The 13,539-nt window shown below is 41.1% G+C and overlaps 1 protein-coding gene across 2 annotated transcripts in view; it reads right to left on the bottom strand.

Annotated features, from left to right (window-relative positions):
• The window catches only part of LOC143857702 (uncharacterized), a 30,283-nt gene extending 29,430 nt beyond the window's left edge, over nt 1-853 (bottom strand). For both annotated transcript variants that reach the window (XM_077368146.1, XM_077368147.1), the window contains exon 1: nt 629-853. The gene's annotated coding sequence lies outside the window, so the exon portion shown is untranslated. The remainder of the gene's footprint in view (nt 1-628) is intronic.
• Between the last annotated feature and the right edge of the window lie 12,686 nt (nt 854-13,539).

Raw genomic sequence — 13,539 nt, 5'->3', positions numbered from 1 at the left:
GATCACTCTACCATACAAAAAAAAACACGTAAATCTCTATCCAAAATGTGAAAAAAAAAAAAAAAAAAAAAAAAAACCATAGTCATAATGAAGCAACCCCATGTGATAAAAAAAAGAACATTTTGTAAGGAATTCCTCCAAAAAAAGACATCTACAGCTACACAATCTTCATCTCACCTACCTCTCAATCGACGAAACCCAGATGAATTACTAGCAAGCAAGAAATCCTAGAGCATTTCCCAGACAAAAAACCCAGATTTCAAGATTTCAAACACACCCCTCCCACAAATCAAAAGAACCCACAAACAAAAAAACCATAACAAAGCAACGGCAATAGAAGGAAATGTATAAGAGAATCCAACCCACATGCTTTCGATGCGAAATTAGAATATGAATTTAAAATATGTAGATTAATAAAATCCAACTAGCAACTCCCATTCAAAAAAATAAATGAATAAATAAACCCAACTAGCAAGTAATCAAACACCAAAAAAGTCAAGTCCATAAAAAAATGGAAAAACTCAACTTATTCAAAGAAATCAAAGACATGGAAAAATTAGAAAAATGTAAAATCAATCGTAGCCCTAGAAAAGAAACGGGGGTTTTTGATGGGGAAAATGAAAAATACCTCGAGGGACATAGAAAATGAGGGATTTAGAGATGGGTGAGAGAGGGATTTGAGAAAAGGGATTGTGGGTTAGGGCTTTTGTCGGTAAGATCAGGAGGGAGATGAGAGGCTCTCTATATCTCTCTCGCCTGATTCTTACGGGGTTTGGGAAAGGCTCAAAAGCGTGGAAAGAGAGTGGTCGTATCCATCTTTTTATCTGATTGGAAGAACAAGAGCGGTGTGTGTGATTTTTACGCCATGGTGATGACATATTCCGGGCATTTTTGTCAATATGCAAATGAATGGGGAAGTGGGGCCCACATGGATTATACCCGAAAAAAGTCGGGTCGGGTCGGGTCGGGTCGGGCTTGGGTTGGGTTTTCCTAACCTGGGTTGAGTTCGGATTGGGTTCGGGTTGAGGGCTCGGGCAACCTGACTCGAATGAAACCCGACATTTTTTTATCATTTTCTTTTTTAGCTTTTAGTAAGTTTAAAAAATCAGGTTCGGTTGGGTCTGATAGGAACTCGGATCGGGTGTTGTTCAGGTTGGAAAAAAGAGGTCTTCAGGTTAGAACTGCTTAAACCTCATCAGGTCTGGGTCAGGTCGGGTTGAGTAAATGGCTCCTTGGGTTGGGTTCAGGTTGTACCCAACCTGACCAGAGTTGCACCTCTGACTCAAAGACCTATTTGGATTGGAGAGAGGAAGAACATTTCTTGAGGAAAAATTTTCCTAAGAAATTTTTTTTTTTATTTCCACAATTTAGAGGGAAATGATAAGGTTTAGGGCTAACATTATAAATTAAAGGTCTTGTAAATAAAACTCGAACTGAAGACCACTTTTTCTTATGTGTAATCAGACAATGATAAAGCATGAAATTTTGGATAAAAAATTTCCTTTCCAAAAAAATTATTGTAATCCAAACAATAATAAAGCCCTGTTTGGATTGCAAGAAAAACATTTCTAATGGAAAAGTTTTTCCTGAAAAAAAATTTTGTTTGTACAGCAGCATTGCACATGGGGAGGTAGTTATGGAACGGCGACGATAAATCAACACCCACTGTAACTTCTCTCATTTGTAGCTTCTTTTATGCAGTAAGTTAGGTAAGCATGTGGGCGCACATGGTAGGTTGCTTTGGTCACATCTCGGATGGACATCTTATGCCTAAAATAAAGTACTACAAAAATCAATAATTTAGCTTTTATTAGCAGGAAGAAAGAGAGAGTTGATGGATCAACGGCCTAGGATTATCCTATCAAGCTGTTCTCAATGCAATTTGGTGGTGCTTATGGTTGTTGTTTTGAATCAATGGATCCGATCAAGTCAGCAAAGCACGTGTGAGGCCCATTAATTGCCCATCCAAAAGAAAATAACACCCCATATCTTTTTAGTATGTTATGAGTAAAATCGGCATCTCTTGTATTGGCATGGCGCGTGGCATGCCTCCTAAGTAAGAAACTAGCCTTGTTTCTCTAATATGAGGGCAAGCGGTATTATCCATCTCCGGATTAGCAACGTCTCCTAAACCAGGAAGGCGCTCCAAAAGGAAAGTCCCGACTGAGGACACCTACTCACCCACAAGGTCGGTCAACCAACTTAGAAATCAAATCATTTGAGAAAACTTGGTACTTATCCAGATAAGAATGGAAATTAACTCCAAGGAAGTCTTCCAATAAGGAAAGACTCCCACTAAGGCAAGTCTCTTAAACTCCCTTGAACTCCTCCTCTATGAAAGACCCTCATGCTTAAAGGTATGCATCTTCAACATCTCGAATCATCTCCTTCAATACTCCCATAGCCTTCTAGTTTCATTGTTTGCTTCTCCTGTGTGTTGATTTCTAACTTGAGTGTCGGAAAGGTGTCCCAGAGTCGCAACTCCGGGACCCCTTATGCGTTTTCTATGGAGCAAGTCTACCACTGATTGGAGCTCTACATCAATCAACCAGTGAACCAGATTCCAACATCATTAGATTGACGCCGACCATGGGACCCCTCTTGAAATTCTAAGATGAGGAATACCACATTGTGGACCCCGATCCGAGATAGAGGCGAGGGAACGGGTCCCCGACACCTTCCGGATCATCCACGTGAATGGAGAGCTCTGCCAAGGAACTCTCGAAACGGATGCCACCCTCATAGCATAGCACGAGTGGCGATATAAAAAGAAAGATATATGTCTCAATCCGGAGCCAAGGCTCGAAACCAAGACATACCTGAAATAAACTCAGAGTCGCCATTCATGGATATGCCATGGAACCCTAAAATCAAATCCTCTGTGCAATGGATAACTAGAAATATATATGGGTTCGTGCCTGGTTACGAATGGGGAAGGTCTGAGAGCACCCACAATTCGTCCGAGTGCAAGCACTTGGTCTCTTATGCCATTTTTATTAACTCCAAAGAAGTTTGGATAAAAATCATGTGAAATGGGAACAATCCTCAGGAGTCGTCTACCTAAGTATGCATTTCCTGAGGATAAAGATAATAAGCACATATAAAATAAAATGAAAGATGTGTCACCTAAGCATAGCTAGGTTATGAGTGACATGCCTTATGGGTGTCTAAATTCTGATGTGCAAAAGCATGCAAGCTACAGCTAAAGGTACAGGATCAGTACAAAAAAATAAGAAAACACAACAAAACATACAACAGAAATCAATCATATATATACGACATGACAAAACAAATCCTAACTTTAATGCGACCTGACTCGGACCAAGATGGCCGTCCATCCCAGCTGCTCTACGTATCCCGGCCTCCGGAAGAATCGGAGTCCACGTAGTTCGATGACCTATTCTAACTACGATGCCTATTTATCTAGAACCACTAACCTAGACTCGATCCACTAGACTCGACTGATTTTAAAAGATTTTTGTATAACTGCTTAAATTCATGTGAATTGTAGTTTTTAGGACTCTCTATATGTTCTAACTAATGCAAGTTGATTAGCCTTAAGCTAATGCAGGTGGGTCCTATAACCTATGTGTATCTAGGCTGTGCAACCTAATGAAAATCATGGGCTGACTATATGCTTCCTAGTCTAGCCATCGGTTCGACTAAATGTCTAACCGATCGACTCGAGGTCTCCTAACTCTAGGGACACTCATACGACAGGACACACCATATCAAACAAATCAGGACAGACTCCTAACTCTAAAACAAACCAAACGGCTAAGACGGACTCCTAACTCTAGGGGAAGATCTCTTTGAAAAAGGTTTTGAAGAAGCTTTTGCATTTTTGGAAAGTTTGACAAATTTATTTTTAAAGGTTTGGCTGGACTTGGGATAAAGATCCCAAGCTGCACTACGTACCTCGGAAGAGGATTAAGCCAACGTAATTCGAAAAGAACTCTCCTAATTACTGTTTCCAAAAACACTCAACACTTTAGGCTTTTTCAAGATTTTCAAATATTTTTTATGTTTTAAATTTCTAATGTTTTTGAATTTTAAAGTATTTCAATATTTTTTTGGATTTGTATATGTTTTAACATGTTTTTTGGATTTTAAATTTTTGATTTCACCCTTTTGGTCAAAGACCGGAGGGAACATACAAAGCAAAACCCTAGGGAAAATAGGGGAAACCCCTAAACAAGGTAAACTAAAGATCAAGGATAAAGACAACGATCAAAAAACCTAAAAGGTAAAGCTCTAATGAGACCGTGTTAGTCCCTAACAAACAAGAGCGACGACAATACTAAGGAGAAACTCCTAACAGATAATACCAAGGGATGAGCACAACTGAGACAGAGGCTCTCTATCAATGCCATCCAAAGGACGAGCGAGCCAACGACTCTCTAATAAAAAAAAATACTAACGAAGATAAGTGAGCCAAATGCTCTCTAATACTACAACTTAAAGGAAGAAATAGTCAAAGATTCGCTCTAATATAAGGCTGGATAAGCCTTCTAAAAATGGAAACCCTCTAAATGAGACAAGGCTTGTCTCCAAATAGGGGCTCTATAAATGAGGCAAGGCATGCCTCCTATGAGTATACTCTCTACCAAACTAAAGCGACCTCCCTAAGGGTAGGTCCAAAATGAGGCTTGTATCCACAAGAGAACTAACTCAATGAGACAGAGTGTGTCTCCTAGCACAGAACTCGCTAATAAGACCACAATGGTCTCCTAAATGAGGAAGAGAAACTACCACTTAAAAGTTTCTAAAAGACTAGAGAAGTCTCTAAATAAAAGATGGGAAGCTCTACTAAGACTGAGCAAGTCCCCTTAAATAATGGGCTCGGGCTAGCGCCTTCATCGCCCCTGCAATAAAGGGGCTACTAATGTCTAAGGGCGTCTAAAAGACTGTGTTAGTCTACTAAAATAAAGAGGGGAGTATTACTTGGACTGAATAAATCCCCTAGGGATGGGCTTTTTCTATAGAGACACAAATTGTCTCTCTAAAGGGGAGGCTCCGACTATCGCCATCATTGCCCTCGCAGTGATAGGAATAAATATCTAAACCTATCTAAAAGATTACATGCCCCTAAGGAAAAAATGATTTCAGGTTATGCACCATCCCCCCCCCCCCCTTTTTTTTTTATTCAAAACATAAAGGAAATCATCAAGCTTACCTTAACCAACACTTTAATCACTATTATTACATAACAATATAGCACAGGGAAAGAAATTTTTGGAATTAATTTTAACGCTGGAATTATCATAATCTAAAAGGAATTTAAAGCAATCATTACAATAGAGACCATGTCAACAGATGAAAATAATTAAGATTTGGATCATCAACATATGGAACCAAGAATTCATCTCAAGATTTAGATGAGAGCAAATACGATGGTGCCGTCTAAAACCATCAAGTTAGACGCAACTCAAAATCCTAGGTCCACCTGATTGTGCAATTTCAAAAGGGTCTTAAACCTAACAGGTTATATGCTTTTATTTTGTTTTGAAACAAAAGGAAAATAAAGAAATATTATTGAAACCTAAATGATAGTAACTCGAACAAATTTCTAGCAACTATCCAAGACCTTTCTCAGTTATACCCTTTAACCATTTGATATTAGATGTGGAATTGACATTTAAAACTCAAACAGGAGAAGATAGCAAGTCAGCACTATTATTAATTACCCACAGATGGACCCATACATGGACATACAAGCACTTACTTCTCCAAAAGATTTCACTAATAATTTCTAAAGCTATGTTAACTCTCCTTACCTGCGGTTATTTTTGTATATATATCCAAGATAAATTCTACAAATACTGAAACTAATAATAGCCCAGGTTACAATTTTAAAGCACAAGCCATAAAAATATTTAAAACCAATGAAAAGATTAAAATGATAACAATCAGATGCTGCGCATGTACCATCGTGTTACTTAAACATTCAATGCACACCCCTTATATGAATGAGCTTTTGAAGACTTCAACAGATACTATCTATTCATACAAACACATGCTCCAAACAATTTAAGCGAAAACCTCTTCTGATGACTCAAGCAAAGTCATTGCTACTCATCGAACCGAGTAGAACCTGATGTAACTTATAGTGCCAGTGGTAACGAGGAAAACTGAAATATACATGTGGATCATTCAAATACAATCATTATCTTACACCACAATTATGCAAAACCTATTCAAATTTATGTCATTTAAGTGATCACAAATCCACCCATATAATATAATCTAGAATTTGAACTAGAGAAAATAAACCATTATAATGAACTACCCCCATATAGAGCATAGTAGGATATATACAAAGAACTGATCTCTCAGAAAATCAAGTTTGGATGTGCATGGCTTGACAAAGATTAAACCTTGTTCTCTCATCAAATTAAATCTCCTGTAAACACAGGTATCACTCTTTAAATGAACATGAATGAACAGAGATAAGTCAAACAATGTCCATGACACAATGTCATTGTACAAAAAAAAAATTCAGCCAAACGCACTTTTAAATTAAGAATATCAATGCCTATTAAAAGACAACACATTAGTTATACAAATCATAAAAAAAAAATACTATTATTTGATCATATGTATCCACAAAAAATGTAGTAAAATAAGCTACATGTCTAACTAGATGCTCGTGCTTCATCAGGTAAGAATAAATTCTAACTCAGCGCAGAGGTTAATCAACTTGAACTAATTTTCATTCTCAACATGCTTTCTTTTATAATATGAACATCATAATTTCATATACACATATATAAAGCTGAAAGAAGTTCACTCGCATATATTAAGCCTAATATCATGTCATTAAAAACCATGATCTATCACATATAACCACACACCTTAGCAAATGAATAGGCGTTCAAATTTCAGATCTGACCTTTGATTTCCAACCACACGAATTGATATCACAAGCAATGCTCAATCTCGATCGAGAATAATAAATTTAGGCCTTCACGAACAAATTGAACTTCAAAGGCATCTAGATCTGAAATTTGATGCTAACAGAGGGATAGATCTAGGGTTTTAAACACGAAAAGGGTATAAATCTGAGATTTGAAGATTTAGAATAGCTAGATCTGATCTCGAATTGGACGGTAAAGATCAAGATCTAGCCAAACAACTGGTCGGAGATGCGGCCGCAGTATCGTCGGTGATCGGAGAACTAACCGGATTCTGATCGGAAAAAATGGCTGAGAGCTTGGATCTGGTAATGGAGGAGATGGCTATGGTAGGAATGAGGTCTGGAGAGTGAGATTGGTGGAGATAATGGAGGTTTTTGATGGGGAAGGTTGTCGGATCTGTGATTTAAGATGAAGAAATCACCGGAATTAGAGACGGTGATAGGAAATGGGTATAAGATGTGAATTGAGGTAATGGATGAAGGAATAAAAGGAGAAGAAGAAGGTAGGGTCGGGCTCCGGTGAGGCTTCCCGGAGAAGATGACCGGAGAAGGAAATTCCCTTTTCTAATCTCTCTCTCTCTCTCTCTCTCCGTTTTTCGACGAGAAAAAATGAATAGTCTCCTCCTTTGTTATTCGCGATTTTTTTTTTATATCAAAGATAAGGATGCTGATATCCGCACTACCCATTTGATGGGCGCACAAATTTTGATGGGCGCACGAATCAGCTCCGTCCCGGACGGGCTAATTCACCCCCCTTTATACACAAATGATATATTTACCTCCTTTTTCTCTCGTGGACAACCCCCTTTTCAGATGTTTCACCCCCCTTCTGGTCCGCACTGCGCACATTTAGGGGTGAGCATTATTCGGTTATAACCGAAGAACCGAACCGAACCGAACCGATTTGGTCGGTTCGGTTCGGTTTTTCTCCATTTCGGTTCGGTTTCGGTTAGTTTTTTGGGAAATTCGGTTATTCGGTTTCGGTTTCGGTTATCTAAAAAAAAAATTCGGTTAACCGAAATAACCGAAATAAGGGATGAAACCATTTTTTTTTCAAAAAAAGTTGCTTTATGTGCACTCCGTGGGATGATCAAAACCGTCCATTTGATTGATCACAACTTAATTATGTTGTGCTCAAAAATTCATTTTGATCGGATGATCCTAGCCCTCCGATCCAAGCCTAAATTTTACCTTTTTCCCTCTTTTCCTCTCACAATTCCGAATAACCGAATTTGTAATCGGTTCGGTTTCGGTTCGGTTTCTCATAATTCGGTTTCGGTTTCGGTTCGAATTTTGCGAAACCGAAATAATTTCGGTTTTAACATTTCGGTTTTTTCGGTTCGGTTTTAACCGAATAACCACCCCTACGCACATTCTCTCGGCTCGTTCATTGAGCAAATGCGCTCGGATCTCGACAAAATTTTATGGAAACCTAAGGAAGACATTAAGCTACCCTAGGGTTCAATTTGGGATCCCAGCTCACTGATTTGGCGAGGCTTTGCACAAGCAACGCGAACTCGGGTCCGGTCAAAATGGGGTGTCTACGCACATACCCAAATCAAAACAATATTGTCACTAGAAGCCGGACTAATCAAGCTTCTGGCTCCACTCAAGTCCTTCCGAAGGGAGAAAATCAGCACCCCACATTGATGAATCTCCAACGTCCGCCACTCCATCTCCAGTGGGACCTACTATAGCGCAATTCAACGATTTGTCATGTCGGATGAGGGGCATGACGGACAGCGATTTGCAGAATCTGCCGGTGGGACTCCAAAGTGTTCCTCCATCCACACCACGACTCCTAGAAGTTTAGCTCGCACCCCATGGGGTGAGACGAGGAAGAGCGGGACCATCCTAGTAAAAATCTAAGAAATATTTGCCTGGTGGGGAACCCCGCGCCATCGGCTTCTGCAACGTGTTAGATAGTGTCATGTGCAAGGCCTCCTCCTCCATATTGAAGAATACAACGAGCAGCTGGTATGCTCGCCTACGGTCGAACTCTATTGGCTCGTTTCTAGAGCTCGTTCGAGAGTTCGTCGCATGCTTTGGCAACAACCGGCCCTATCACAAGCCCATTGACTCTCTGATGGCCCTCCGGCAAGCCTAATGGGAGGCTCTAAGGGAAATCATTGGCCCCTTCTACGCCAAACTTGCTCAAGTCAAGGATATTAGCTAAGACCTCTCCATGGTCACCCTGAAGATGATCGTACGTGATCGCGACCTAAAGACCTCATTTGCCATGGATACGCTCTCTGAGATCTCATGGCTCAGGAAGACAGATACATGAATGCCGAAGAATCTTTCACCATTGAGAATGAGGTTGAGCTTTGCTTGGACCGGTGAAAAGCGAAAGGATGAAACTAAGACCTCTAATGGGCAGAACAAGCAGGCTCAGCCAGACAACCGGCCCTCCAACTCCAATCAAAAGCTCGACCCCAAACTTCAAAAAGTTCACACCCTTAAATACCTCAGCCTCCAATATTCTCCACGAAATTGTAGACCAAGAGATCCTCTAGTGATCGAAGAAGATGAAAAATACAAGTATAACAAAAGCGTGACACTAGTAAGTATTGTTGCTTTCACCAGGATCACAGCCACACTGCAGACAAGTGATGGCACCTGAGACAAAAGAACAAGAAGTTGATAGGGGGGGCGTACCTCGGTAGATACCCACGGGACCCGCCAAGGAACGAACACTGACCTCCTAAAGGAGATCATCAATCTCTAGCCAAGTTTGTGAAGAGGAATGCCCCCGACACACTCCTCGATGATCTCCGGAACCCCAGCAAGAGAGGCAGCGTCCCACCCCTACCGGTGTTATTGATATTATCGTTGCAGGACAAGCGGTTGAAGGTCCAACTATGGCTGGACACAAAGCTTACGCTAATCAGATACACTCCGTGGATGGACTAGCCAAAAAGCAGAAGAACGCCCTCCAAAGATTGACCTGCCAAGGACCGGCCTGGTAATCTCCTTCTCAGATCATGATTACAAACGCATCTCAACACCTCATAATGACGTGGTGGTCGTGACACTTACCATCACCACTTTCAATGTTAAGAAGATAATGGTCAATAATGGAAGCTCGATGAACGTCTTACATTACGATGCTTTCAAAAGGATGATGCTTGGGCTCGACCTGCTCACTCTCGTGGATTGGTCACTCTACGGATTCCTAGGGGGCACGGTGAATGTTGAAGGGTCAATCAGTTTCCCGGTAACCTTCGGTACCGAGCCCCACCAAAGGGCAATCTTGCAGACGTTCCTGGTGGTTTGAGTGCCTTCGGCCCACGATGCCTTTATCGGAAGACCCACCCTCAATGAGCTAAAGGCCGTCCTCTCCATCAGTCACCTCAAGATGAAGTTCCCCACAAATTATGGAGTGGGCGAAGTAAAGGATGACCAAGAAATGTTGAGGAGTCGTTACGTCACCACTCTCAAGGGCACCAACAAGGTCACTGAATCTGTCTCCATTAAAGCTCTGAATCTCCGAGATGAAGCTTGGATAATCCAAGGAAAACTTGTAGAGGAACTCACCCAAGCCCCTTTGTTTGAAGGGGACGAAGAACAAACCGTTCATATCTGCTCTCTAGTCTCAGGTAAGCCTCGCACCAAGCTTGTCAATTTCTTAAGGGCTAACGCATATGTCTTTGCTTGATCAGCATCAGACATGCCAGGAATTTACACCGAAGTTACTGTTCACAAGCTCAGCGTAGACTCGAGCTTCAAGCCGAGAAGCGGAAGAAAAGAAATTTTGCCTCTGAGAGGCAAATTAACATCAAGGAGGAGGTCAATAGGCTACTCCAGGCTTGTTTCGTACGCGAAATACATTATCCAGAGTGGCTCGCCAATGAGGTGATGGTCAAAAAAACATTGGGAAGTGGCGAATTTGCATCGACTTCACTGATCTCAATCGTACGTGCCCTAAAGACCATTATCATCTTCCCCGGATTTGATCTCCTGATCGATGCCACCTCTGGACATGAGATGTTGAGCTTCATGGATGCCTTCTCTGGATATAGCCATATTTAGATGTACAGTCTCGACATCCCAAAGACGTCCTCATCACCGAGCAGGGGGCAGATCATCAACTTACTAGAGGCTTGTTGGCAAGCTTTTCTAGGACCGGATCAACAGAAACATGGAAGTGTATGTCGATGATATGCTCGTCAAGAGGCTTAAAAGCCGGTCAGCATGTGGCCGATCTTAAATAAACCTTCTATATCATTCGCCATTATCGAATGAAATTGAATCCCTCCAAGTGTGCTTCGGGCAACCTCGGGAAAGTTTCCCTGCTTCATGGTTAGTCAGTGAGGAATTGAGGTGAACCCTAGGAAGATCAAGGTTGTGTTAGACATGGCCCCTTTGAAAAATATCCTCAAGGTATAGAGGCTCACCAGAAGGATTGTCATGCTAAGCCGATTCATGTCCAAAACCTTAGAACAATGCTTTCCGTTCTTTCAGATCTTGAGGAACATGAAGGGATTTGCCTGGACAGAGGAAAGTCAAGCGGCTTTCGAGCAACTCAAGGCTTACGTTAGCTCACCTCCCATGCCTCACAAGCTAAAGCCGGGAGAAGACTTATACCTCTTCCTCGCTATAAGCCCAAACGTTGTTAGCATGGTATTGGTTCACCAAGATGGGAGGAATGAACAGCCGGTCTACAACGTAAGTCGAGTTCTCCATGGAGCATAAACGAGGTACCGAAAAATTGAGAAGTTCACTTTCATCGTGGTAGTAGCCGCTCAGAAGCTTTGTCCTTACGAAATCAGGCTCACTCCATCGTACTCTTGACCGACCAACCTCTGCGGAAAACTCTTCAAAAAACAGACACATTTAGAAGATTGATTAATTGGCCGGTCAAGCTAGGCAAATTTGATATTTAGTTTAGACCTTGTCCGGCCATTAAATCGCAAGTCCTCGCAGACTTCGCGGTGGAGTGCACGGTACCGCCTTGAAGAATCTGAGGGACAGGAGGCTCCTACGGATCATCAAGAAAAGACCTTCCCCTAGATGTTGTTCATAGATGGATCCACCAATGCAAGTGGGAGATGTGCCAGGCTAATCATGGCCCGTCCCGATGAACTCCTAGCCTTCAACTTGATCTTCAATTGGATTCAAGGCATGCTATGTTCGAACATCTTCTAGTGATGACGTCTCAATGTGTGCAAGCTCTCTTGGCCATTTGTGTATGCTGATCCTCAAGCAACATGTAGTGTGTAGACGTGGTAGGTTCAAATTGAAGAGTGAAATTCCTATCTATAACACAACAATACAAGGCAACATATTAACCCATAAACACTAATCAATTTGAATTTGCTAGCATCAAAACAACAAGGATATGGTAATTAGTTGAACCTATGAGAACCCTTGGGTTAACAATGATCCTAACTCTCGGATCTACAGAGGTTTCCATAATTTGCAGTCTCTATATAAATCAGAGGGCTTGGATCATCCCCATGGAATTGATTTTTGGGGCACAACCAATTTACATTGCGCCCCAACATATGAACGGTTTGGATCATCTATGGAGTGGGCCATATAGCATTTTTTGAAAAAAAAAAAACAAAAAAAACAAACCGTGGCATACCATATAAAATGTCCTCATAAAAAGAGGTTAGAAGTTCAAATGAAGCATGCACAAGAGTTTATAAGATGTGTGCGCATATTTTCAAAAAGTACAAGGGGACCTCTTCAAAGGAAGACCCAAATCGTCCATTAGCCGCACCGCCATGTAAATAGACGGTACGCCAACCGTATATTGCTTCCATAGAATGATCCTAACCCAGCGATCTATGGAAGGACTGCACTGATAGAAACCTATATAGATCAGAGGGTTAGGATCACCCTATGGAAACAATCTTCTATGTACAGCCTATCTACGTTGTGGCCCAACAAATGAACCGTTTGGATCATCCTTTGAAATGGGCCCCACTGTACTTTTCGAAAAGTCATAGTTCACGGGGACACACCAAATAGACTCTGGCAAAATCATGATTGCGGATTGTACTAGCTTTTAACAGTCATTATTGAGTAAAGAAAGAGAGTGGCATTATTAAACTGAGTACAGATTATCACATGCAAATGGGGAAGAAGACCAAGTGTACTGCTGTCAGGAGTTTAACAGGGTGTAACTGTGTAAGCACTTATAGTCCGGTATTTTTCAAAAAATACTGTACGGCTTATCAAAGCCGTTCATTTGATGGGACAGAACATAAATAGGTTGTGTCCAAAATAATCATTTCTATAATTGATCTCAACCCTCCCACCTGTCGAGGTTTCCATAATATGCCGTTCCTTGGTTAAATGAGATTTTAGTGGAAGTAGTAGTCAACAAGGAGGCGACAAAGGTGGGATATGTGTAGACTTGTCTAGAGAAGATTAGAGGGAATTTTTGTGGTGTGTTTGGTTAGATGTGAAAGCAAGTGGGAGAATGGAGGGGTGTCATTAACAAAATACATAGTAGAAGAGAGAGAAAGAGAGAAAAAAGTAATGATTACACGTGGTATATCATATTCTACTCTTCTCCCCTCTAAAATTTACCAAAAATAAGGTTTGGCATTGGAAAAGTAGGGGAGGGAACAATCCCGCTACATAGGAAAAAGCTAATAATGATGTCTCTT

This window comes from Tasmannia lanceolata, unplaced genomic scaffold (genome assembly GCF_043159265.1).
Source record: "Tasmannia lanceolata isolate RefF3 unplaced genomic scaffold, GAP_Taslan_0.1 ptg000025l, whole genome shotgun sequence".
NCBI lineage: Eukaryota > Viridiplantae > Streptophyta > Magnoliopsida > Canellales > Winteraceae > Tasmannia > Tasmannia lanceolata.
This window is presented reverse-complemented; position numbering and strand designations above follow the sequence as displayed.